The 27025-nt window shown below is 43.7% G+C and overlaps 1 protein-coding gene across 12 annotated transcripts in view; it reads left to right on the forward strand.

Annotated features, from left to right (window-relative positions):
- The window catches only part of Foxp1 (forkhead box P1), a 597317-nt gene that overhangs the window by 152700 nt on the left and 417592 nt on the right, over positions 1 to 27025 (forward strand). The window lies entirely within an intron of this gene.

A 27025-nucleotide genomic window follows, 5' to 3' on the forward strand; every position in this document is an offset into this window, starting at 1 on the left:
TTGTGGTTGTTTTTTTTTGTTTTGTTTTATTTTGTTTTGAGACAGTGTTTCTCTGTGTAGCCCTGGCGGTCCTGGAACTCACTCTGTAGACCAGGCTGACCTCAAACTCAGAAATCCTCCTGCCTCTGCCTCCCAAGTGCTGGGATTAAAGGCGTGCACCATTGTTTTGTGCTTTTTGCTGAACCTTTGGTTCTCGGGATCAAGGACAGTGTCTTCTACTTGGGTCTGATGGCAGTGGGCACCCTGTGAGCATTGTTTTCGGACTCTCAGTTCTGTAGTTCTTCTGTGATGCCAGGCTCCTAGGCCATGTGAAGAAGCCATAACAAAATCAGAGTTAGCATGTTTATGAGGTTTTTTCAGGAACGTTTGGATTCTGTATCATCGGACTTAGACAGCTGGTTATGATTCTTAGGCCTCAAACCCCACAACGCTTTTGTGGAAGCCCTTAGCTTACACGCTGCCGGGTGCTGCTGCAGCGTGGTGTGGTGTGGTAGACATGTCCTGAACTGAGAGTCAGGAGAATCACACATGAAGTCTATTCTACCTGTGTGTGAGGTTCGGGATGAAGGTTGTAGATGTGACAGAGACGGTCCTTTACTCTGTTTCTGCCCATAGTTGAGACATCAGAAGATGGACCTCATCTTCATTAGCACTGGAAGCTCAAATTGAAGATTGAGCATACATGACTGCCAAAAACGCAAGTCACTACTAGAGTAGATGTAGCACATTGGCTACCTTCCAGTGTCACTGTCCCTTTGCTGCTGTTGGTTGGAATACCGCTGAAGCATCCCCCCGGACTGGTTCTTGTTTGTTTCTATTGAGAACGAGGAACTGCTGTGGCACGGATGTTGTCAGTCGAAACATTTTTTTTTAACCCAATACACTCTTTTAGATGTGTGGATAGTCTTAGCAACACACACATGACATTGTGTGACTTAAGACAATTAAGATGATTAAATCACATAGTATTTTGTACTCAGCTAGTTTATAAGTAGAGGAGGACGGGGATATAGTTATATTTCTAATCCAAGGCTAGCACAGGACCCTGCTACATAGCAGGATAGATCCTCACATAATATCTGTAATCTATACTTCGGTCTGGGTGCTCATCCACTCTTGGGTAACTGTTCCCCCCCCCCCCCCCCCCCCCGCTCCCCTCCGGCTGGCTTCCTGGCCTTAGACTCTCCCACTGGTCTCTTGTATCTATCCTGGGAACATGTCTGAGCATGCTGACCTGCAAGAAGATGTTCTTTGTCACCAGAAGTCTGTCTAATCCACAGCCTCATAAAGGTGAGCAGTTGGTGAGGGGAAACAGAGGGCACACCTCTGGGCCTCAAGCAGTTGTCCTTGGCGGAAGTCCAGCATGAGCCTGTCCCTGCCAAAGGAACACCACCTGCAGGGACTGTGGCTGGGATATTCCCAGGGCCTGGGATGGTCTTGGGAGTGGGAGCTAAGAGCCTCCTCCATGCCATGGGATGTCAGCTTGGACTTGCTCTGTGAAGAGTCTGGGACTCCAGTGTTTTTCCTCATCTGTAAAATGGACTCATCCACGTCTCACAGGCGCAGTGTACGTGTGCACATTTGCTCTCAGGAAGAGCCTTGAAGATGGGAATGTCTCTGGAGACTCAGAGATGCTGCCAGCTCCTTGCGGCACAGTCATCACCATATTACGGATCTCAGGTGCTGGAGCAGAGACTCAGAGGCTGACCCCCACCTCCTTCCAGAGGGCTCCCAGTTTTCTCCAAGGAAACCATAGCTTCCTGTCTCAGCTTAGATACCAGATCTCTACTTGCTATTTTGGTTTTGTTTTGTTTTGTTTTCATAAGAAAGTAAAGGGGTTTGTACATGTATGCTTGTGAGGACTGACCCAGAATTCTCAGGTAACTCCTAGCTATTGCAAGAAGCAGAGAAGAATTTCAGGATGGCCAGGGGAAACAATAGTGCCTTCTTTTGTTCTTCTGATGGTGAACTTTGCCTGCTAGATCTTTCCTCAGAAGCGTGGGAGTTCACTAGCAATATCAATTAGTTACTTCCGCCTTTAATTGGAGGGACTTGTTGTAACTCGAAGGATTCTCTTTTTGGCTTTCTTTTTCATTATTTTTCTACACGCTGGGCTCTTTTGAAACAGGTATTCTTGAGCAGGTAGAAACCTGTTTGCAGTTCTGGGCTCTCTTGACCCCTATGGGAAGGTGAGAGAGAAGGGAGGGGGACATGCCCCCTCACCATTTCAAGTGTGGGACTCAGACCAGCAGGCAGTCCAGCTGCCCGGGTATTTGTTGCGCTCTGAGTCCTGGACTCTCCTCTAGGCATCTTGACTTGGTCTGTCTTTCACAAGATCTACAGGTGATTCGTGAATATTTATTTGAAGAGCAGGAGAACTTTTCAGATTGTGTGAACTTTTTTTTTCCCATAGAACTGTAAAGCAAGAGGGGCTAAAGAGATAACTCGGTTTGTGAAGTAATGCTTCACAAACATGAGGACCTGAGGTTGACCACCCAGAACCAGGTTTAAAAAGCCTGGCACAGACAATGGTGGAGAGTGCTTGCCACAATGATGTGTGGGGGTGGGGGGTCCAGTTCAGTGAGCCTAGCTGGAGATCCTGTCTCAAAACACAAGGTGAAGGGCACCTGAAGAATTATGCCCCAGACTGATCACTGGTCCCTACATGCATTGCAAACATGTACATGCATACACACATGGAAAGTGAATTAAAAAAAAAAAAACAAAAGTGTAAAGCAAGAGGATGGTTGTCAGGTGGACATTTCACCTTTTCCAGGATGTGTGTTCTTGCCTCTTTCTTCTAGAGTAATTTCCTTGCCATTCTATAATTTCCAATCCCTTACGTGTTATCTTTGACTTGACAGAAGGCTATGAAGGACTGAAACCAGTGAGGGTGTTCATGTTTCCTGTAGTTTATCACCGTTGATATGCCAGGAACCCCTGAGAGTGGAAGATGCTCAGGAAGATGCATCATGTCTCTTGGTGACTGCAGACTGTCTTTAAAAGTTGGACCAGGCTGTCTCAGCATTTCAAAAGAAGACGATGTGTGCATGATGCAATGGGAAGCCAAGGCTGCATCAGTGGAGGCTTGCAAGGTGCAGGCTCCTAGTCAGATGGCATTGCCCCATCAGCAGCTGTGAGGCAGTGTGGGGTCTGAATCTTCAAAGAACCCCATGAATCTGTTTTTGTTTAAGAGACATGCAGTTGGTGGTAAATTTGCCATTCTGAGAGAGGGCTTTGGGCAGTGGCTTGGTGACATCATGCCATTCTGATGAAAGAAGTGTTGAGCCAGCCTTTCTTTGGTCAGGACATCTTAAAGCAACAACCTTTCTATTTCTAGAGCAAAGCAAACACTCTGCAGGTGTCTCTGTCCCTAGCCGGCCGGGGAGCAACGTTTTCATATTGTGGTTGTCCTAAAACTGAGTGGACTGTAATTTATTGTCATGTGCTGAGGAGCTGGCCCTCAGATAATGAATGCTTCTTTGGAAAAATGTCAACGTGTATAAATTCAAGATTATTTAGGAAACACACAATTTCAGTTGCCTTATTGAATAAAAAGATAACTAGATTGCCCTGGCATACAGAAAATATTGAAACATGTAGCTTCATTCTTTTTTTTCCCCTGAAATTATGAACAGGGCATAAATTTACCTGAGGGTAGAGGATGGCATTACATAGCTAAATTCATCTCTAATTTGGTTAATTTTTTTTTATCATGATGTCAGAATGGAGGAAAGTGGCGTTCAATCAATGTGATCACTTTCTTCTCCCTCCCTCCCTCCCTCCCTCCCTTCCTCCCTCCCTCAGTCTTCCTTCTTTCCATAGAGACTAGGTTGTTGGTCTTCAGGAAGCACCAGGCTTTGGAGATAATAGTGGTAATGGTGTTGTTGTTGGTGGTGGTGGTGGTGGTAATGATTATAGGTTTTCCATTGATAACTCTGTCTCTTCCAGACTGATAACACTTTTGGTGTGGACCTATCTGGTCCAGTCTTAAGGGCTCTTCCAAGAGGGGGCTGCATGGAATACTGATGTGGAAACTGAAAAGAACAGCACATGTGACATCATTGTATAAGAATGGGACATGCTGCTGTGACAGGCAGTGGAGTGGTGAAAAAGCCTGGAACTCTTAGCTGTGACCTTTCCTGAGTGATGAGGACCTTGGGTGGGGTCTGATTTTTGCATGTAAAATATATAAGGATGTTTGTGTGAGCCAGGAGGACCTGAGTTGAATTCCTCAAATCCATGCAAAGAAAAGCCGAACACATAGCCCACACTTGTCATTTCAAAGCTGGGAGAGTAGAGATGGAACAAGTCCCTGGAGCTCACTGGCCAACCTAGCCTACACCGCTTAGCAAATCCCAGGCCCGTGAACAACCCTGTCTCAAAGAGACAAGTGGACATGGTCTCCATCTCCATCTCCACATAGACACAGATGGACTTGCATATACAGGAGCCTGCATTTATACAAAAGATATGTGTATAGTATGCACAGAGGTGGCAGACACTTATGTGCATATGTAGATCTTTCTCTCCGTGTCTCTTTCTTTATGTTTATATTGATGTTGGTGGCTGCCAGTATTTTATTTTTTAGTGCTCAGGATCAGACTGAAGGCTTTGCAAATGTGAGGTGAATATTCTGCCACTAAGCTATGTTCCAACTCCCCTTTTATTAGTTTGATGTTGTGTGTGTGTGCACATGTGCACATGTGTAATAATGAATTCTTACTCGTTTGTTATTTGAAGATAGCTTAGTATCACATACTGAAGTGCACATTCGTTGGGAGATACTGAATGATGCCTTCTACTTTCTTTTTGTTTTCTTTCTTTCTTTTTTTAAAATAAGCTTTGGCTTGTTTTCCAACTAGCTCTTTTTTAAAAATTTTAATATTTATTTTATTTATATGAGTACATTGTACTGTCTTCAGACATACACCAGAAGAGTGCATCATACCCTAATACAGATGGTTGTGAGCTACTATGTGGTTGCTGGGAACTGAACTCAGGACCTCTGGAAGAGCAGTCAGTGCTCTTAACCACTGAGCCAACTCTCCGGCCCCTTTAATTTCAATGTATGGAATTTCAGAGGCCAGTCTTTAAGACAATGGCCCTTCACTTACTGAAGGTTGAGATGAACCATGTTCAGGGATATGTTGTCTCTGTCATACTGTCAAGAGCAGGTCCACGAGTAAGACAACTCCAGGGCTGTGACTTTTACTAACATCAACTTTTGATTGGTTTTCCTTTTCAATTCTGTTGCAAGTGTCAGAAGGCATCCTTTTCTCGTTTCTCCTTGTGGATCACTATCTACCATTCTAAAATCCTTAAGATATTATTACATAGCCTTTTAGGAGCAAGAACATCTGGCCTCAAGTGGATAACTGGAAAAAAATGATACAAATTGTATCTGCTCTTGAGTAACTCTGGTTTATACCTTTCCGGTGAAGTTTTGGTACCAGACTGCTATTTTGGCTCTGACATGGGCATAGGAACACATTATGGTTTTGACAGTCACTAATGTATTTATTAGAGTAGAAGTGAAGGTCTGACCCTTTTACCACACCAAAAGAATTATATAAAAAAAAAGAAAGAAAGAAAGAAAGAAAGAAAGAAAGAAAGAAAGAAAGAAAGAAAGAAAGAAAGAAAGGAAGTACCAGCAAACATTGAAGGTTGGGGAGATGGCTCAGTTAGTTATGTTATTCTCATGCAAGTATGAGGATGAGAGCTTGGATTCCCAGAAACCATGAGAAATGGGGAACATAGACTACATGTCTGGGGTTCCCCTGCTCCTGTGGTAAAGTGGGAGACAGAGATAGAATTCTTCGGAAGCTCATGGTGGTGAATAAGAGACCTCAAAGAAAGTGGGAGGCAATGGTGTCCTCTGACTTGCACACTGTGCCTTCCCATGTTCACGCCCAGGCTTGTACTCACACCCATGGGCCCACACATGTGTATGCACATCACATGCAGAGTTTAAGGGGGAAAAAAAAAGAGGACCAGCATGGAACTAGTATTTAACAAAAAGCCAAAACCAAAACCAAAAAAACGAAGAAAACAGAATTGCACTTACCACTTGATTCCTGATCCCAGCTCTCTTAACAGTTCATTATGTTACAGGGCCAGTAAGGAAATATTCTGCTATAGATCATGTAGGGGGAAAACCCCACATCAGTTAGCCTTTGACTTTTGGGTATTGTTAGCCTGTGCAGAATATGCAAATAGCTTTTCTGTGGTCCCTTGTTATACCCCCCATGAAGATTTTGTGGGGATCCATACATGAAGCTGACCTGGGGCCAACTCTCAGTGTGATTGTTTTTTAATAGAGACAAGTTTGTCAGTAGAGACACACGAGTGTAGTGCTCCATAGGTTATTTATTGTTCAAGTCTGTGGCCATAGGAATAACTTAAGGTGGCATTCAATGGCAAAACACACAGATACACACACACACACACACACACACACACACACACGCCACACACTCCATAAGCACACAGAATTTTACTGTCGAACTGGCAAGAAAAAGTAGTGCCAAATGTGGTCTGAGTATTGGCATCTTCATGAGTAAAAATTACATGAAAAGCACTCACAGGGGAAGGAAGAAGAAGAAGGGAAAAAAAAAAAAAACTAGGCTAACCGTGTAACAGACCACATTTCCTATCCACAGTCTGTCTTCTCGGGGTGTTTGTCTAAACAGCTTTGCCAGTTTTTCTAAACAGAACTGCTGGTGTCCTTGATCTGTAATCGGAGGAGCCTCCGCTCTGAGGACCAAATGCTCGTTGGGTTGAGAGTTCCTTTATTTGGCCAAATTAAACCCAACAGCCTCAGCTCTGCCCAAACTTGCAGCTCATCCAGGGCCAGCTAAGATGCCAGAAAAATGACAGGATGCAGTAACTCTTCCCTGTTCCTTTGATTAAAAGAAATTCCGTTCCCTGTGAGTACAGGGCTTTTTTTTTTTTTTCTTCTAAAATCTGGAAATGTATTACATTGATATGGTCTCAGATGCGAATTTAAAAAAAAAAATCACAAGAGGCTCCATGTGGTTGGTAGAATGATAAGCACTGGTGCTAAGATCTCATGTGGATGGTCCGTTATTTACTGTTTTCCATTCCATCCTTAGCGTCTGCTCGGGAAGATAGTCCCGAAGCACAGCACACATTCCTCTGAGGACAACTTGGGAGGGTTTCCTTTTTTTTGTTGTTGTTGGTGCCGGGTCTTACACATCTTAGCCTAGAAGCTCAAATACAGAGATAATTGGAAATCTAAAATCAATACGAATGGAGCATCGCCAAGGCAAGACAGATGCTGGAGTAAACCATCTGTAAATTCCATGGTGGGAGAGGTTGGGCTTAACATGTTTATCTGCATCCTATGAGCCACCTCTGAGCCAAACCAGGAGTGGGCTGCAAGGGTGTGCCGTGTGATTTCGGAGCCCCCTTCATGCCCACCCCAGCTCCACCTGTTGCCTGGAGTGTATTCACAAAACTACATGGAACGTTTTATGAGCATCTTCTTTCATCTTTTCCTCTAACAAGATTTTAGTAAGGAAGACTGGGCATTAAGAAAATCTCATAGAGTGACTGGCTTCTCCCCAGTCTGCTCTTTGTTGAGCAGTCTGAGAGATCTTGGCAAAATCAATTAAGGTCATTTATTTAGGATCTCTTTGCTGGCTTTCCTTACACAGTAGCAAGGAAAATGGGGTTGTGTTGGCCCAGCTCGGAGGTGGGTATTTCCTGCCCTCCTCACCTTGTATTCTGGCTACGCCTTATGCTGCTTGCTGTACCACAGGGCCTTTGCATATGCTTTCCCTCTGCCTGGATGTTATTTCTTCCTTCTCTTCATCTTTAGCTCTCACCTGGTATTACCATGTTAGCATAGAACGAAGGCCTCACTGATATTACTACATTGTCATATATCTTCATCGGGCTTTCTAGTGCAGTGTTGAAACACCATGACCAAAAAGCAAGAATTTACAGATGGTTTACATTTCCATGTTGCTGTTTATCACCAAAAGAAGTCAGGACAGGAAGTCAAATATGGAAGGAACCTGAAGACAGGAGCTGATGCAGAGGCCCTGGGAGGATGCTGCTTCCTGGCTTGCTCCTCATGCCTTGCTCAGCCTGCATTGTTATAGAACCCAGGACAACCAGCCCAGGGATGGTGCTAGTTACAATTGGCTGGGCCCTCCCACTTCAATCACTAATTAAGAAAATTCCTTCCAAATAGAACTTATAGAGGCATTCTCTCAATTAAGTTTCCCTCCTGTCAGAAAACTCTAGTTTGTGTCAACCTGACATAAGACTAACCAGTACAACATCCTTATTGCATTCTTTTTTTTTTGTTTGTTTGTTTGTTTGTTTTGTTTTTCGAGACAGGGTTTCTCTGTGTAGTCCTAGCTGTCCAGGAACTTAACTCTGTAGACCAGGCTGGCCTTGAACTCAGAAATCTGCCTGCCTCTGCCTCTGCCTCCAAAGTGCTAGGATTAAAGGCCTGTGCTACCACTGCCCAGCTATGTTTTCTCTTGGCCTTAGGTAAATTATTTTTGGGACATTCATTCAAACATTATCTTACTAGATCTTTGTCTCTGTATTGGTGACTGTTTGTTCTCTTTACCCTCTCCATGAGGCAAAAGGATACGTTTCTGTTTACTGCTCTACTGTCTAAGCAAATTGACAGATTTGTTACATTTATAAAACATATACTTTGTAAAAGTCATAACTTTGTCATCATTCCTTAAGCCAATGACCATGATGGGGGTCTTGAGCTACCAGAAGGAGGGATGCCAAGAGCTCTACGTTCTAGAATTTTGAGTCCCTTTGAGGAGTCCTGCTTTCCAACTTTACTTACAAATCAAGAAGTTACTGTTTAAGAGGTCCGTGCTTATCAGTTCTTCCAGGTCTCTTTGTGTGAAAGGGGTGAGTATATGTTTTAGGACATTAAGGAAAATTGTGGTCCCCACTATTTGATCACCAGAGTTGCAGTTGTCACACACTCCCACTGAGAAAACAGGCATGTTCCACTTAATCTAGACTCCTATTAAGGGGGTATGCCAGTGTGTCTGTCTCTGCCTGCTTGTTCCCTACCTGTCACCGCACGCGATCCTCTTGACTTTCTCCTTGCTGGAGTCCTTCTCAGTGTAATAAAAGAGCTGGATTCCATGCTAAGTAAGCTGCTTTCTGCCTCTCACTTTACAGATTTTCCTTATACACACATTAAATCTAATATTGAAGACCTGGGTTAAAATACAAACAAGCCGTGTGTTATCATGTCCACATCTCAAAAAGGTTGTGCACTTTCTTGGGTACATGGACAAGGTCTTCTTGTTGTCAATAGGAGAGCATGGTCCTAAACTGTAGATTGAAAAACTGTCATGCTGACAGACAGCTGGATTTGGCGGAGGGGGGTTGCCCTCCTTCCCAGCATTTGCTTTTGTTCCTTTTGTGGTGGCCATGGAAAGCCCTGTACCTGATAGATCTCCATCCAGCTGGTACTTTTTCATGAGACTTTAAGTAATCTGTAAATGCATGGATTTTCCGATGTATCCAATGGGCTGTGCTTAGGGTTAGCGGTTCAGGATTGTTTAATATTATGTGATACCAATCTGTATAGTGTAGGATCACTAGGTATGAATACACATCCTTCTCTCATCCATGGAACCCATGTGATTATGGCAAGGGGGCGTGGTTATGCAACAAATGACTCTTAAGAAATTAAGGAGAACGTGATGACATCATTCCATGCACCTGGCTTTCCCAATGGGACACACCTATCCCAAACCTTGGCTGTGCCCTTTTAATTTTTACAAACATGAAACACTGTAAGAAGTTCATGGAAAGCCTAGCACTCCGATTGCGAGTGTGGCCATGAACTTGCACATGAAGCCAGATGCGGGGTTTGAACTGTAACCCTGGAGCTTAGAGACTCCACTGACCCATCCATGAGTGCTGTTTGAAAGCCGAAGAGCCTGAGGTAAGCTCCCTCTTTCTGTCTGCTTCTTCCTTATAGGACATTACCACATTCATGTCTCATCCTTCCAGGCCATCCTCACAAGAAGCACACCAAAAGGCAGGGCTCCAGTACTCTCTTGTCCTGTGAAATTTATCCTCTCTCTGGACTGACTGTAGGTGGAGTGTATCCAGAAGACTCTAGGATGTTCTTCTAGAATGTTCTTACAATACAGGCAATTTTTTCTCCTGGTTTCCTATTTTTGTAATTGGAAGCTAAATTTTCTCTGGAGAGTCCTCAATGGGGCACACAAATTTATGGTAGGAAGTCAAGGACTCTAGGCTCCCTTAACTGATGACAGGCGTTTTCTTGACTTCTTCAGGCTACAAACAGGGACCCAAGGGGATGCAGAGCCTTAACAGGGGAGCTGAACACAGCATGGATGTTAATGGCCCTGTATAACTTGTGTGCTCATGAGCTGATGCAGAGGGTAGTTTATGACAGCTGGCCACAATACAGAGCCAGGAGACAGGAAGTCCACAGCATAGTTAGTGAGTTTCTAGGAGGTGGCTGGAAATTGTTCTTGAACCATATCTACACAGTAGTGAGACTGAATTAAATGGTGGATGGTTGGAATGGCCAGCAAGGCTGAGAGCCAGCCTACAACCTGGCTGCTAGTCTCTGCCCTGTGTGACCATGTCACTCCTGTGAGCCAGCTTGGCAGGTGACTTTGCCTGGAACCTCCGTAGCCTGAGGACGGATATATTAGTGGCTTGTTGCACTTACCTTCTGACCTGCCTCAAATGGCTCTTTCTATCTTTTTCTCCTTTTATTGTTAAAAAAAACTAGCAAAATGGAAATATGTATACATATATACATACATACACACACATATGGAGAGGAGAAAATACAGTAGTGCGTTTGGTATCATTTTGTGGTATTTCCTTCTATTGTTTCTCTCAGGCTTGACCCACTTATGTATATTTTTATCAGCGAGGTCATGCTGCACATGTTGCTTGCTGGTTTGTCTTTTCCCTTTAAAATGCATCGTGGGACTTATTTTTATGTGCGTCCAACTCCAGAGTAGATGTGTGCAGTGTGGTAAGGCAAACAACACTGTTGCTGGGTGGGATGGAAGGTTTGGGGATGAAACCTTGGGGATGAAAGAGACTGTCCTCTGCGACTAGATGCTTGAACAGTTGGCAAACAAATGTCAGAGGGGAAGTCCAGTGAGAGGCAAGGAGATAAACGGGAAGCACGGAAACGTGGTGTGTGTGTGTGTGTGCACGTGTGTGTGTGTGTGATGCTGTGCAGTATTGATAATGCATTTATAGTGTATCTCCTAACATCATAAAGCATTATCATATGACTATTGTATCATTTACTTCATCACTGGATTTTGGGAGTGTGTTATTGATGTGTGTGTGTCTGTGGTCTGAGTAGCTATGAAGCTGGCTGGGTTATTTTTGGCTTTGTTGTTTGTTTCTCCTCTCCATTGCCATGGTTGTGTTTTTGAGGGACTGGAGCCCTGTGTAGGGACTTGGGCAGTCATTTCTCCACATGGGGAGGCAAAGTGCCTATTGAAATTCTACTTGAAGTTTTCCTTCTGCCTAAGGACGTGTGTGTGCAGGTGGTGCATTTATTCTGCAGCCGGCCAGCCTATATTAAGCAGGACAGTGTGTTTAATTAGAGGAACACCTTTCCTGTCAAGCATATTTATTCTCCTGATCTGTTTCTTTCACGTTATGTGCATGTCAGTTGCAGTGGTGCCCAGATGCTCAGTGGGAAGGGAGAGAGAAAGGTTGATCTTGCTTGGTGGAGCACTACAGGACCTTCCCCAGAAGGCTTTCTTCTCAGTGGCCTCTCTGTGTGCTTTACTCAAACAGAGGATTTGGTTGCATCATCTTAAAGCATCGGGAATAGCACATATCTCGTGGTTGGCATTACTTCAAAGGGCAGCTAGGTTGCTTTGGGCCCCATTTGTGGTTGGCCCTGGCTTTATGCTCCTGTCCAGCCCACGAGGGCCATGGCAGCGTGTTGTGCTGTGTTTGACTCCTGAGCAGAGTCCCAGCATTGAGATCAAGGCAGAGAAAGCATTGGGGCCCCTTTGATCCAACGATGTTCCTGACTTCAACAGGTATAAAACATTTCTCTCCGACCTTTGCCCTACCCTATAACCCCTTAGCTGTCATTACCGAAAGTAGATTAGATGACAATGATTTTGTGCCCTTGTGGGGTTCTAGACAAGAAATCAGAGGCAAAGAAACATCAGGGAACTTCCCCAAAGGGGAAAGAACTCAAGTTTTTATCTCTGATCACCATGTCTTCCACCCCTCCTAGTGATGGTCAGGGAGTTCAGATAGACAGTTTTCTGTTTGTTCCATTCCTCACTGATGTGACAAAATCTTCCCCCTCCTACTCTCCAAAAAACAACTACAAGAAGGCAGGCTTTTCTTAGACTCACTGATTAAAGGCAGAGAAGGCCTAGCTATAGGAGTGCAAGGCAACTGGTCATATGACATTAGTGCTTAGGAAGCAGAGGGGCGACAGGTGGTGGTGACACAAGCCTTTAGTCCCAGCCCTTGAAGCAGAGGCTAGTGTATCTCTGAGTTTGAGGTCAGCCTGGTCTACAGAGCAATTTCTAGGACAGTCAGAGAAATGATGGAGAAACCCTCTGTGGTGTTTGTGTGTGTGTGAATGTGTGTCTTGTATATGTGTGTGTGTCTATAATGTGTGTGTGTATGTGTAAGTTGTGTGTGTTTGTGTATGTGTAATGTGTGTGTGTGTGTGTGTGTAGGAGTTGTGGGGATTGGGCAGAGGGAGATGAACGGTGGCACACAGCTCATTTTTTCCTTACTCACTGCAGGGCCCCAGCTCATGGGGTGCTGCCCACATTCAGGCAGGGTCTTCCCATCTCATTAAACCCAACCCAAGCCATGTACAGAGACTTGTCTTCCAGGTGTCTCTAGGAGATCTGTCAAGTTGAGAATATTTAGCATCAAAATTAACAGGACAAAGGACCACTTGTCTACAAAATGGAGGCCGTTTGATAGAGTGCAGAGGCCACAGGTGCTAGGGCCAGTAGGTACCTCCTCCGTTTTAAAATGCTTCTTGTTCTTACGTGGCCATGGTGGTGTTACTCATTTCTGAAACCTAGGCTTTATGTAGTACTTACAGTTCAGGGCAAAATCATATACTTTCTTTGCTTGGATGGGTCCTCTCCTCAGTAATGGTTGGGTATTGGCATTCCGTTCTGCCTCCTGTCCATATTTACTGATGGACAGAGAAATCAAGGCTCTTTGTGGCACTGTGACTTGCTTAGGGTCACAACTGCCAGTAGTAGCTAAGGCTATAATGGAGCCAAAGTTTCCCTCCCTCCAAAGTTGACAGTGCTCAACATGGTCTGGAAGGGAGGGGCTGCCCTAAGTCGCTCTTCAGAACAGGCTTCCCTTTTTCTCTTGCCAGCATCAGTGCACAAGAAGGGTGGCAGTGCTCAGTAGTCCTGTGGCAGTGCTCAGTGGCTGGGGAGATGGCTCAGTTGGTAAAGTGCTTGCCATGGAAGCTTGGTGACTTGAGTCCAATGCTTAGAATCCAGATTTTTAAAAAAGGCAGTCCTGATTTTATTTCTAGTTCCTGGATTTTGCAGGCCATCCATCCTAGCCTGCTGGGTGTGCTCCAAGCCAATGACAAAACCATGGTGAACAGTGACTGAGAAATGATGCCACATGTTGTCATATGTGTATGCATAGACACCCATCCACATGCTGAGGGTTCATATGCATGTTCTCACTCATGTGTAAACACACATACACACACACCCCTCTGTTGAAATCACAGGACACATTATTTTATCTTGAGTGGAAACTGGAACAGATGTGTGAATGGGCGATGGAATGGGGTTCACCGGTTTGAACATGTCATCTGCATTAAGTAATGCTATGATGCAGCCCTAGGTACTCAAGAGCCCATCTCTGAGCGTGGATGAGTTCTCTCGCTTTGCAGCTCACACATGCCATCCGCACATCAGCTCCCCTGAAGGAAGCCCTCCTAACCTCCAGCTTCTCAAGGTCTGACCTTGCTTTTTGTCATTCCACTTGTGATGAGGAGGCACACAGCCAGTCAGGTCTCAGCATGAGCAGGAGAAGAGGGAAGGAGGGAGGTAAGAAGGGAGGGAAAGCGGGGGATTGCTCACTCTTCTAGGTAAAAGAAAATAAAAAATTTATTCTGCAAAAAAGAGACATTAATTTTGACACATTGTGACACCTGACAAAAGCGGGTCTTTGGACACTGGAAAGGTGAAGTATGGTGGAGCAAAGCGAGAGTTTAAGTCTGGATTTTCTCCTGAAGTGTGCTGCAGACACAGTAGAAGCAAAAGACTGCTCAGGAAAATTCAGAACATGGATTAAAGCTGTAACCGACATATGTTCTGCAGTGCTCCTGGGAGGGACGGCACACGGAACAAGGAGGAGATGTGCTCTGCAATGACAGTCATGCTCTCCTGCGCCATCTTACTGTGTCTTGGTGATTGATGCTCACTCAGCATCCCACTGGGAAGAGATGCTCCGGTGTGAAGTACCGTCTGATGGCTTGGAACTGCAAAAAAATGTAAACAAATGCCACCCCCACCCCAAGATACAACTCAGGAACAAAACAAAACTTTTGCAACTGAACTCTCTAAAGTATGTAGGGTCCATTCCTGCAGAGTCACCCAACTAGGGATGGAGAGAGTTAACCCTTCAAACACATTGTGTCTGCCACAAACATGCTTAGACCTTTGGTCTAGTGATTCTTCCCCAAGTGTTGGAATATAGTAACAGCATTTATGTTGTCTTAGGTATAATTCAGAGGTGATTTAAAACACTGCAGCAGGTACAGAATTTCCTGACTGCTGTACTCTGCCTTCTTATACATGGGACTCCAGCTTTGGTGGAGTTTTGTACTCATAAGAAGTGGGTTCTAGAAGCAATCCTCCACAGAGTATACTTGGACCTTTTCTTCAAAAAAGAAAAAGAAATTGGGCAATTAGCTTACTAAAGCTATATCTGAAGCAATATCTCACAACCTTTATATCTCAATGGTTTGCCTAAACGTTTCAAAAGATTGTGTGTGTGTGTGTGTATTGCGAGGCAGGGTGTCTTCTTAAACCTGGGGTTCTATTATTGGGCAAGACTGGCTACTGAGCAAGCCCTCATTTGCTATAAGCTTTTTACATAGATGCTGGGGATCAACCAAGGTCCTCATGTTTGGGTGGCAAGCACTTAAGCAGCCAAGCCTTTCCCTAGTCTCTCAGACCTTCCCCAGTCTCTTCACTGGAGACTGCATGCCATGGGACCTCTGCAGAGGGTGTAGTCTTCTTTTAGCTGCTGAAGAAGATGACATATTTTCCAGCTCACTGAATCATTTGCTAATTCCTTTCTCTAGTCCCTTAACACTAGAACTACTCTCCTGTGGCTGCCATACTACTCAGGGGCAGCCAGCACTGGCAGAACCATTTCCCCACCCAGTGGTGCTTGCATCCTAGAAGTAGCAAACAATGGCTGGTGTGTTCTATGGGTTAAATGGGTATAGACTTACCGAGAATTACATTTTCTTAAAAATATCTTCTGAAATTGGTGATTTCCCTGGATATTCCCAATACAATGTATATTCTTAAACTCCCATATGTAGTATGGGAGCAGGGTTGTACAGGTCTGATTAGCTGCTTGTCAAGTTGCTTACTTAAAAAAAAAAAAAAAGAAACTATCCTTTGTAGTTAAGTAGAGCATAAAAGCTTTAGAAGTCACTCAGGTAGGGTCAACGAGGTCCAAAAATGAAACTTACTTGACTTGGAATTGTCTCTGGAATATTTCCTTTATGCTTTACAGCCCTGTACAAAAAAATTGTTTCCTTCTGTGCAAATGAAAACTATTCAAGTTGCAGTCTACTCTGCGAGGATCAGGGATGTGGCCAGCCTCTGTGCTCGGCACTCTGCTGGAAGGGGCTTTAATGCAGTTGTAAGGGAGGGAGCTATTGGCAGCCACAATGGTCCTCAGCCGTCTCTCTCTTTCCTGGTGTGGAAGTAAAGGAGAATTATCACTCAGGCACTCAGGAGATGACATCAGGATGGAGATATACCCAGCATCTGACTCGTGGACTTAGAGGATTCCACTGCCAACAGCCAGACATTTATCTAAGCCGTTCCGTTTCTTTATGGATGAAACAGGACCTGAAGTACTCTAATAGGAAATGCCAAAATGCAGATTTATTTGTTTTTTTTTCCTTTCTTATTTTTGTGCTATTTATGATTTGCCAGGAGGAATATTTCATGGCATCAAAACCATGGCCAGAAATCAAAGATGGATACATATAGCCATACATTGGTGTGCTACACACACACACACACACACACACACAATCTCTGTTCTGTATCTCCCAACTCTGGTACATATATGGCTTTTCCAAAGGCAGTATTGTATGTTGTTTAGTCTTGAAACTTCTTTTAAAGATAGGATGTCATTTACAATCCACAGCCATATGTTTACTTAGACTTAAGAAACATAGGCTAATCTCTTTCTATTTTGAGGAGTAATAAATTGAAAAGATAATTACATAATGTGCTGCATAATGTGACTCTGGCTTGAGCCATATGTGTTTAATTTTAGAAAAACATGCGTGATGACAGGTTATGAAAGGATGGAACTATTTTAGTCTTTTTAAGGATTAAAAGCATGTTTTCCCACCCCCAAAAAATAAGCACCCCCACCAACTCCCCCTAGCTCAGGAAAGACAATCCCAGTATACAAACCCAACAAAATGCACTCTACTGAAAGTAACTCGCTTTTGTGGTAGCCACTGGCAAAGAAAATTCAAGTTAGAGGACATATTACTTCCAAGCTCGTACAAAATTAGATGCAGACTTGAGTGAGCTGGGGACTGGGTAGCATGCCATTGCTACTGTCCCAGCAGAGGGGGCTGGCTGCAGGGAGCCAGATGCAGCAGGTTCTCCTGAATGTCAATAGAGATTCAACAGAGGATGCCTCCTGATTGAGTATGGTAGCCTGCTGGATGCACATGGTAAGCTGTGTGTAACAGGTTTGGTCTTTCCTGTTGCAAATGTCTGTTGAGCACTTTGGCTATCCAGCCACTGAACCTGGTACTGAAGGTGCAGGGTCATTTCAAACACTGTTCGTTAGACTGTCAAGCAAACGGGAAGCTTGTAGACTGACACACTTTGAAATCATGTTCAGAACCTGTGGGTGGGATTATGACGTGCTGCTAACCCACAGGCAGAAATGGCAAGTATGTCTGACAGATTAGTGTCTTCCTATGAAGTCTGTATCTTTTTATCCCTGGAGCCTGGGAGGATGGAAGGATACTTGTTCATCCTCTGAACTTCAGAAGGGGTGATGATACTAGATACTGTGAGCAGCCCAGTAGTGTCATAAAGGGTCCTTCAGTGTTGCAGTGGGAGGCTGGAGAAAGAGCTGAAGAGGTGGTGGCATGAGGAAGCCTTGGACCACTAGGGCTCATTTGAAGGTGGAACAGTAGTAGGGCCATGGGCAGCTTCCAGAAGCAGGAAAAGTTAGTGAACCATCCTTTCCTTAGAAGGGATGCAAGCATTTACTTTATCTCACTGAAACTCTTTACAGCGAGATTCGTGAGTCCCAGACTGTAAGAAAGGAAAATGTTTTGTTTATACTGTTCAGCAAAGGACACAAATGCACCAGTGAAGGACCACGTGTCTGCTGTTATATGGGGACCAGAATAGCTGTCACATATGTCTGTACATTGACGTCATTGGGGAAGCTTTAAAAATCACCAATGTCCAAATTGTGGACCCAGAAACTCTTACTTAACTGGTCTGGATTGTGTTGTGAACATCAGAATTGTGTCAGCTTCTGAAGAGCAGCTGAGACTACTAAACACTGTTGCTGGAGCCTGAGCCTTCCCAGCAGATACACCCGCCCTCCCTTCTGATGGCTGCCTCCTCTTTCCAGAAATCGGAGAGGTGGACTTTTATTCAGGTTGCTTTTCCATCTGTGAAATGGGGATCCTGTGACTTGCTAGGGAGGCTTGTAAACCCAGAGATGTTGGTAGGAGTGTGTGTGTGCACGGCAGCCGTGCAGTGAGTTGAGTGGTGGCTGCTGCTTTGATATTCAGGTAGAAGACAGGTCCTCTGATGAAATAGCTGACCTGTTTAACTCTCTCGTGCATTTACAATGCTCCTGGGTTGTCTTTGGGGGTGACTTCTGTTCCTCTACTCATTTCACAGAGGAGACTGGAAAGTGGCGGGGAAGCTAAGTCATTTATCCACACTTTTATTTCTATAGGCCATAGGAAATATGTCTGGGCTTCACTTGGGTCTCATGTTGAGATGTGAACCGTGCCAGCTTTCCCCATCAGTGGTGGAGACACCCAGGGGCAACAACACACCAGGGACTTGGAAGCTAGCACCCCTGGCTCACAAGGAACCTTTGAGGCAGGCGTTTCCCAAACCATTACTGGTGTCACTCTAGTACCCAGGGTAGCATTTCTCCCCAGATTCTGTCTCTGCACTTTAACTCCATTGCCCTGTTGCCTGCCGTCAGGGAAGGGGGAGTTGAAAGCCACAGGACTGATGCTTCTCAACAGCTATAGGCTGTTCGCCTCTGTCTGACGTTTAATCTAATCTCAGGTTCAGTTGATACTATTGATTAGTTTCTTTTCAAAACCCCGTGCAGCCTCTGGGGCTTCTCCATGTGCGGTAAAATGTTATTCTTCTCATACATGAGTTGCGAAGAAAAGGTGAAAGTATACAATTAATTTGCCTGCACTTTGCTGAAAATTGTATGCTGGATTTCTGTGAAATGCTGCACAGAACAATATCCCAAGCAAATTATTGTTATTTACCATGACTTTTGCCTGCATATTTAAAGTCAACAATTATGTTTCTTTTTTTCTACTTAATGGCCTTTGTACACATTTTTAGAAACCTGGTCAGGCGTCACTATGAAAATCTGCAGCTTTGGCCTTGATTCTTGGGAAACAAGTTAACACTGTCTCAAGTAACAGCTGAGTCCTATTTTGAAGTAACTAAGGACTCTCTGAGGTCCAGTTGCCCACCCCTTACGTGGATGTGACAATCCTTACGCCATTGTCTCTGCTTTGACTGGTTTCATACATATCTCTCATCATCCTTGGCCTTCGCATAAGTAGACATGACTGAAGAAGTACTTTTCATAGGATGTTCTTTTCTTTGCATCCACTGTGGTGGGCAGGGTTATTTTGGGGGTTGGGGGTGGGAGGTTTGGGGGAGGGTACAGGCGACTCATTCCATCATTCAAAGGAAAAATACTCTACTGTAAGGAAGAGCCAGGGGAATCTGCCTGTTTCTTCTTTCCCATGTAAATACTTTGCCAACTGGGCCCTCTTGCCAGCCCCCAACCCAGTATGGATGCAGCCCCTCCCCACATGCTGCTTTTATTTTCTTAGCCACTGAGCAGCTGTCAACAGGAAGGCAAGAAGGTGGTGATCCGTGTCATTTCTTGAAAGCATCCCCATCCAGTCTAGAAGTCCAGGTAGGGTTTTGGTTCTGTTGGTGGTTTCCACCTTGTCCCTGTCACTGAGAAGAGCCATTGATTGTCTTTTCATCATCCAACTAACAGACATCCATGGGCCCTGCCCTGCCTTCGACTGTTTATACATCATGAGTTTGAAGAGGTTGGTCTTCATTATGTCGTGGTTTGAATAGGCAGTGTGTCCTCCTAAATGCTCATGTGTCAAGAGCTGTGTTCATGTCTAGTTCATGTCTAATTAGTGGGTGAAATCTTGGGTGGATTCATAATTGGTTGACATTATTGAGAGATGCTGAGACATAGAAAGTCTAGGCTAGTTGAAGGTCTCTGATGCTCGAACATTCCCTTGAAGTATGCCTTGTCTCTGGGGCTCTCTTCTCTTCTTCCTATTTCCTTGTCCTAATGAAAGAGGCAGTTCCCTCCAAGACAAGATCCAACCACCATGGTGTTCTTTCTTGCCCCAAGCATAAAAAAAAAACAAACAAACAAATAAATACCAGCCAACCAACTATAGGCCAAACCCTTAAAAACTATGACAAAGATTGTGGCCAAAGGTTTGTAAGAACACAGTTGAGTGAACGGATTTCAAACCATTTTCAAAATGAGGTGGGTAAGACAAAGGGTAGGCAGAGAATGAGAACACGTAAAAGTTCAAGTACAGATATTAGCCATCATTGGCTTACCCTGCAGCCTGAAGGAACAGCTGTTCCTTCTAAGATGGGTGTATTGGACAGGAACAAAACATTCCAGGTATAGCTAGGACTCTACATAGGTTTTTTCCTCTTTACATTTTGCAAGATTAAATTCTACACTATTTTTTATGTGTTTATTTATACAGATAGAATTTTTAGAGAATTTCTATAATCTCCAAATATATACAGAGATTACTAAGTACTTTAAGTATCTCATGTAGTTATTGAAGAACTAAGATTCCGAGAATGGGCTATTGCTGAGGTCACTAGATCTGGGTCTGTGGGCAGGGTAACTGTGTTGAATCTGACCAAGAACCTGGAGAACACCACATAGTTAGCTCAGTCCTGACAAATTAAAGGAGCCTTAGCCTCAGTTTCTTATTATATATCAACCTAGAAAGGCATTATGTCAGTGGGTTAGTTCAGCCCAGCTGCAGTGCTCTTTATAGATTGTCTCATGTCTATGCTTGCTCGCTAAGCCACCACTCTTGGGGACTTGTAGAGCCCATGGTACAGTGATAATCACTGCAGCCAAGGGAAGTAGACTAAGAAATACGTCATGGAAGGATGGGCTGTCTTCAAAAGAAAGAGGTTTTGTGTTCCTCATCCTGAGGTGTGCTCAGAACTCTGTCTCTGTCTAGTCCTGATACCCTCAACTTAACCAAGACAGCTTTCTCAATCAAAATGAGAAATGCCATTCACAGGAACCCATGCCCTCCGTGGCAATTGGCTTCCTCCCTGTTGTGCATTAGATCATTCTAAAAGGCACTAGAATCTAAGTTACAAGTAGGGAATGGGCACCTGTTTTCTGTCTCAGTGTATTCAGGAACCTGTCTGAACTTTTGAACTACTAGTGCCCAGGAGACAGTAGGCAGGAGAATTGATAAATATAGTGTTGACGTGAGTACTTTCACTCACAGATGTAACAGGAGACATGTGTGACTCCAGATAAGCATTTCTTTAAAAAACTAAAATTGTTAATGTCCAAGTTGTTTGAGTGGTGGTAGGGAAATGCAGAACACAAGGTCTCATTCTTTGATCGGAGACAGACCCAGCCCCTGAAAACCAAGCTGCAAACTTGTAGCTTAAATTCTGCTCAACACTTCGGTGTTTAGGAAATTCTTGAAAAGGAATCAGCTGTCGGCCATATTTTGTGCCCTGCATTTGTTTGTAATAATTACTTTTCCTGTGTGTGCTTGTATGCGTCTGCATTCATGAGTGTCCAGGTGTGTGTGTGTAGCAGGGGTGGGGTGTGAAGCTAGAGGACAGCTTCTATTGTCCTTGCTCAGGCACCATCTCTCTGCCTCCCACCACCCTTTTGAGTCAAGGTCTCTTACTGGTATAAAACTCACAACTATGCTGTGCTGGCTGGCAGCAAACTCCAGGATTCTGACTCTCTTTCCCACCACTTGAGTTATAAATGGATACCTCTATAACGCCTCCCTTTTGATACATCTGTTTATTGATGTGTATAGGTACATACATGCCATGGTGTGCAAGTGGAGGCCAGAGGATAGCTTTAAGGAGTCACCTCTCTCCTGCCATGTCCTAGGGATTGAACTCAGGTTTTCAGGCTCTGTTGTAGGTACCTTTATCCACTCAGTCATCTTGATAGCCCATCTTTTAAAACAAAAAACAAAAAACCAAAAAAAAACCCAAAACCAAAAAAACAAAAACAAAACCAAACAAATAAAAAACCAAAACCACCAGCAGCAGCAACAACAACAACAACAACAAAACAACAAAAAAAAAAATTGTAGGTTTTGAGAATCATCCTTCAGTCCTTATGCCTGCAAGGGAAGCAATTTTCCAACTGAAGTATCTTTTAAACCCTTTAATATTTCTTTGGATTTCTTTGCTAAGTGTGTTGAGCAGTGGTAAGAAGATTTCCCATCTCCTTGTTGCCTAGTGCTTCTATGGGAGCTTTGTTATCTTTATAAACTATGTTGCTATAAAAAAAATGCTTCTACTTCCCAAGTATCTATTAAAAAAAATGAAATTCTATATCCAGATTAAAGTAAACACAAAATAATAATTATACACAAATTGATCAAAGAAATGTGTGCCTTATAAACGTTCTGTCCAGTTAACCACCTGCCTTTTAGATAAAAGTTCACAAAGAATTTGAAATAGTTTCACTACATGGGTCAGCCAGATAATGCTATTAGTACATTACTAGTGATATATGCATAATATTTCATGTATTTGTAAACTTAAAAAGGAATGAATTCAGTCTCTAAATTGTCCAGAATAACCTACAGTGCTATTCTGTGGAAAAAATGAAAATGTATTGTATATACATTAAAAAGTTGAGATGGTAGCCATAATTATTAATATATCCTCAGTGATACTTGATATCAAAGTTACTAATTCTGTCTTTGTACATGTACATCTGTGTGTGTTCATGTATGTGAACATATGATTATATGTGAGTGTTTACATGTGTGTGTACACTTGTGAGTATATGTGTGTGGGTGAACATGTAAGTCTACATGTCTGTGTGGAGGCCAGAATTAGGTGTTAGGTGTCTTCCTCAGTTATTCTCAGCCTTATTGTTTTGAGATAGGTCTCATTGACCCTGGATGTGTGGCAAGGCGTAATGGCCAGTGAGCCCGAGTCCTCTTGTCTGTTCCTTCTCGGCACTGTGCATCTGTGCCCAGCTTTTCATGGCTCCTGGGGCTCAAAACTCAAGTTCTCAGGCTTGCATGGCAAGCACTTTACTGACTGAGCCATCTCTGCAGCCCCCAACTTCAGTGGTTCTTTTGGCACTGTGTTTGCCTCTTTATTGCCTTTAGATTGGTGTGAAGCTTCAGCGGTGTTTTCAATGTATCTGTTCCATTAACAAACACAAAAATTCTCAGTCCCAGAGTCACTGGCAGAATATTGTGTAGCCACTGCATGATACTGGAGGTTCCTAAGAGGTGGGGAGTTGCTAGGTGCTGAACGATGTTCCCTATGAAATGATTTGGCCTGCCATGGTTGAGCATGTTGTAGGTGAGACACTACTGGTATTTATCTGCCCTAGCTCATTTCCACAGTGACAATACAGAGGGGGAGAAGATCCGTCATTCTCTCTATTCAAGAGTCTCGAGGAATGGCATTAAATGCTCCTGACCCCATCTCTCAGTGGTGTCTCTGTCTGGATAGGTGTTGGGGTGCTATAATCCTCACAGCATCAGATATTTGAATTTATAAACTATGGGGTAAATGAGCAACTTCTTCGAACTTTTCAAGTGCACATAGTTCCTCCTGCCGGGTCCTCCTTGGATGTTTTATTTGTAATCTATATGGAACAAATCAGGTCCAGGGAGAAACGATCATACAAAAGCAATGGGCATTTTTCTGTGGTGTTGCCTTAAGAACAGGCTGCTCTCTTGAATCTGTTCTCAGCCTCCGTTGGGATCCCCACTGAGAACAGATTCTGTTGTTTCCTTTAGGACTATTATCTGTGCATGTCCACATCTTCTCAGGCACACATGCACACACACATATGTGGACTGTATGTGGTCTCACACATGCGTGCACACATGCACACGGATGCACACGTTATAGCTGTTCAATTCCAGAAACCCAAATAACTCAAGTTTCTTTTGTAATACAAAAAGTCACTTCAACCAATGGTTGAAAAATAAATATTATAATCAGCGAGGCATCACAAATAACTTTTATGTCCAAATCAAGCTATTAAATGCTTTTTTATTTTTAAGTAGATAGGGGAATAAAATAGCTGTATAGTTCATAAAGTGGTATGCCATTACTGCCTGCTGTGCCCAAGAATTACGCCTGCTTTTTACACTCATGAAGTAAAAGCGGATTAGAACTGTGATCAATGTATTATCCTATATTTCTCATTGTGCTTTGTATTTCTTTTTTGAGCACCTTTGTAGACTAAATGGCTACTAATGACATAATTACACTTGTTTGTCACCTCCATAATGCGTGATTTCCTATCTCATCATGAAGATGTAAGTTAGATAAAGGAGGAGTTTTGGCAGGAAGACAAAGTGCCGTGATTTATTAGAGGCCAGATGTGGTTGTTAAAAGCTTTTCCACAGAAGGCTCCATTGACTGACGTGAAATGGGAGCGGAATCACTCTGTGAGCCCAGCCCGTGGCTCTAGGGATGAGTGACATCGTTGCTCTGGGAAGCAAGGCAAATGAGCCACGCGTTTATTGTTGTGTGCAGATTGTGTGTTGGAATTTAGGCAGCGAGAAAGGTCCACGTGAACTCATAACCAGCAAAGTAGGTGTTTAAGGGGAACTAATGAGACAGAAGTGCTGATGAGATTTCGATTTGTGTCTTGCTTCATAGCAAGAACTGAAATATGTTTCTTTCAAGTTTCAAAGAGGGAAAATTCCCACACTGTTTGAAAAGAGAGAGAGAGAGAGAGAGAGAGAGAGAGAGAGAGAGAAGTTAATAGGAGAATTGAGAGTAATCTGAAGCAATGGAGACAAGATATCATTTAAGCAGTGTTGACATGTGTATTGCACACAGGCTTGATATATATACAGTTAGATTAGATGGATGCTTCCAACAAGAGACGCCCCATTCCTGGTTTTAGTATATTTGCACACATAAAGCTCTGTTAAAATAATGTTAAGACTGGAGTGATAGAAGCTATGAAAGGTTTGGAAAGTGTTTTCTAGCTTCTGGAGGAGGAGAAAAGACAAAGAAAATGGTCATATATCAAAGCCAATCTGGGCAGAAGGCCTTGGCCTTTCTCATTTCTCCTACCCTATTCCTTCCCTCCCTCCCCTCCTCCCTCTGGCCTCTCCCCTCGTTGTTTCCTCTCACTGTTCCTCACCCCCCCCCTCACTGAGTGTCTTTATTGGATACTTTGTGTGTACCTTTTCCTGACTGTCTCCTAACAGTTTTTTGATATTTTGTGTGAACCTTCTCCTGACTGTCTCCTAACAGATTTTGATACTTTGTGTGGATCCTTTTCCTGTCTCTTAACAGCATCTTCTCTGGCTCAGCTCAGCCTCTCCTGGTCATCCTCACGGTCTTCTCTGCTCACTTTGCCCCATTCATCCTCACCCTACCCTATTTTTACCCTGCTCCATTTCCTTCTTTCTGTCCCACTCAGTGTTCTTGCTTCCTGCACCAGCTCTCTTCTCTAACCCCACACTTCTACCACCTGGACCCTACTCCCCTGTGTCCTGGACCCTACTCCACTCCTACTCAATCTATCTCAGCCTTTGTTGGCTCTTTTATGTCCTCTTCTGTTCCCTGAATTCCAAGAGGCAACCTACACTGAAGGGCATAGGGTCCTTTAAATGACCAGGCACACAAAATAAATCATATTATACTCACTACTTTGGGGGGAAGTTCTTCCAGACACATGGAGGTCTGGACCTAGAATAGATAGAGGGGCTTTCTACCTCTTCCTGGTTAGACAGAAAGTTAGTAGAAATAGTATTCGTTAAAGATATCAGAACATCATATATTCAATGAGTTTTGAGACCAATCAGGATTTTGGTGGCAGGTCCTTAATATTGTGGCCTCATTTATCCTCAGCTGAAAATTTGGGTGTCTTCCTATGTTTGCTTTCATGCCACTGTGGGCATCATGTGCAACTTGCCTTCCTGGTCATGTGTATATTTTAATGGTGCTTGTTTTTCCCTCCCTGTGTCTGCTCTATCTGTTGCCAACAGTCAGGAAGTATACTTTTAAGACCTATTATTATAAATATCATCTGCCACATAAAGTACATTTTCAATGTGTGATAGCTTGACCTGTTGCCACAGCCCCACATTTCTGCTTCTTTGAAAGTTCAAGGCCTATCTGGACTATACATGGGTTCAAAGTCACCTTGACCGACTTAGATGTTCTCTCAAAATAAGCAAAAAGAAGGCGAAGATGTAGCCCAGTGCTTGGAATGGTTGTCTGACATGTACGAAATCCTAGATTCAATCTCCATGATACATCCAAAGTACACGTTGGATGTATCAGAAGAGCCAGACTGTTGAGCATCATACTTTTCTTCAGCAGAACATGTTCAAACCCATCCATGTACACCAAAGGCTGTAGATAGAGGTGGCTCTGTAGAGGCTCTGTCAATAAAGTACCTGCCACACAAGCATGGGTACTTAAGTTTGGATCCTTAGTATCTGTGGCAAAAAGCAGGGTTAGTTTCTCATCCCTCTTCCTTAATCACTATAACCAGCTCCAGGTCTGGATATTGGGAAGTAGATTTCCAAAGCTCTCTGGCCAGGTACTCTACTCAACTGGTGAGGGTTAGTAGCTTAGTTACTTTTCTATTGCTGTGACAAGATTTCACTACCAAGGCAACTTATAGAACAAAGCATTTAATGGGGGCATATGGTTTCAAAGGACAAATCTATGACCACCATGGCAAGTAGCATGGCAGCAGGCGCCAATCATGACACTGCAGTAGTAGCATAAACTATGTTTCCTGAGATGAACCCTACCACCAGGCAGGGAGAGGGAGAGAGGATGGGAGGGAGGGAGAGAGAGAAAAAAAAAGAATGAATATCATGAGTGATGTGAATCTTTTGAAATCTCAAAGCCTGTCCCCAGTGACCATAAGGACACACCTCCTAATCCTTCCCAAATAGTTCTACCAACGGGGAACCAGGCATTAAAATATATGAGCATATGGGGGCATTCCCATTCAGAGTCATGCACATATGTCATGTCATACAGATAGAGCCCATTGGTGGATCTTTTGCCACCGACTTCATTTGAAGTTTGGAGCCTTTGAGTCTATTTATATCTGTTCCGTTTCTAAAGGAGTTTGGTCTTGCAGACCATGCATGCAGTTTCATAGGCCGCCGCATGATGGCCTGGCTCCAAGCTCAGTTAAAAGTTCTTGCCCTTCCTCAGGGCAGTTTCTTCCA

The sequence above is a fragment of the Mus caroli genome, unplaced genomic scaffold (assembly GCF_978045245.1).
Source record: "Mus caroli unplaced genomic scaffold, Mus_caroli_1 scaffold_7, whole genome shotgun sequence".
Lineage (NCBI taxonomy): Eukaryota > Metazoa > Chordata > Mammalia > Rodentia > Muridae > Mus > Mus caroli.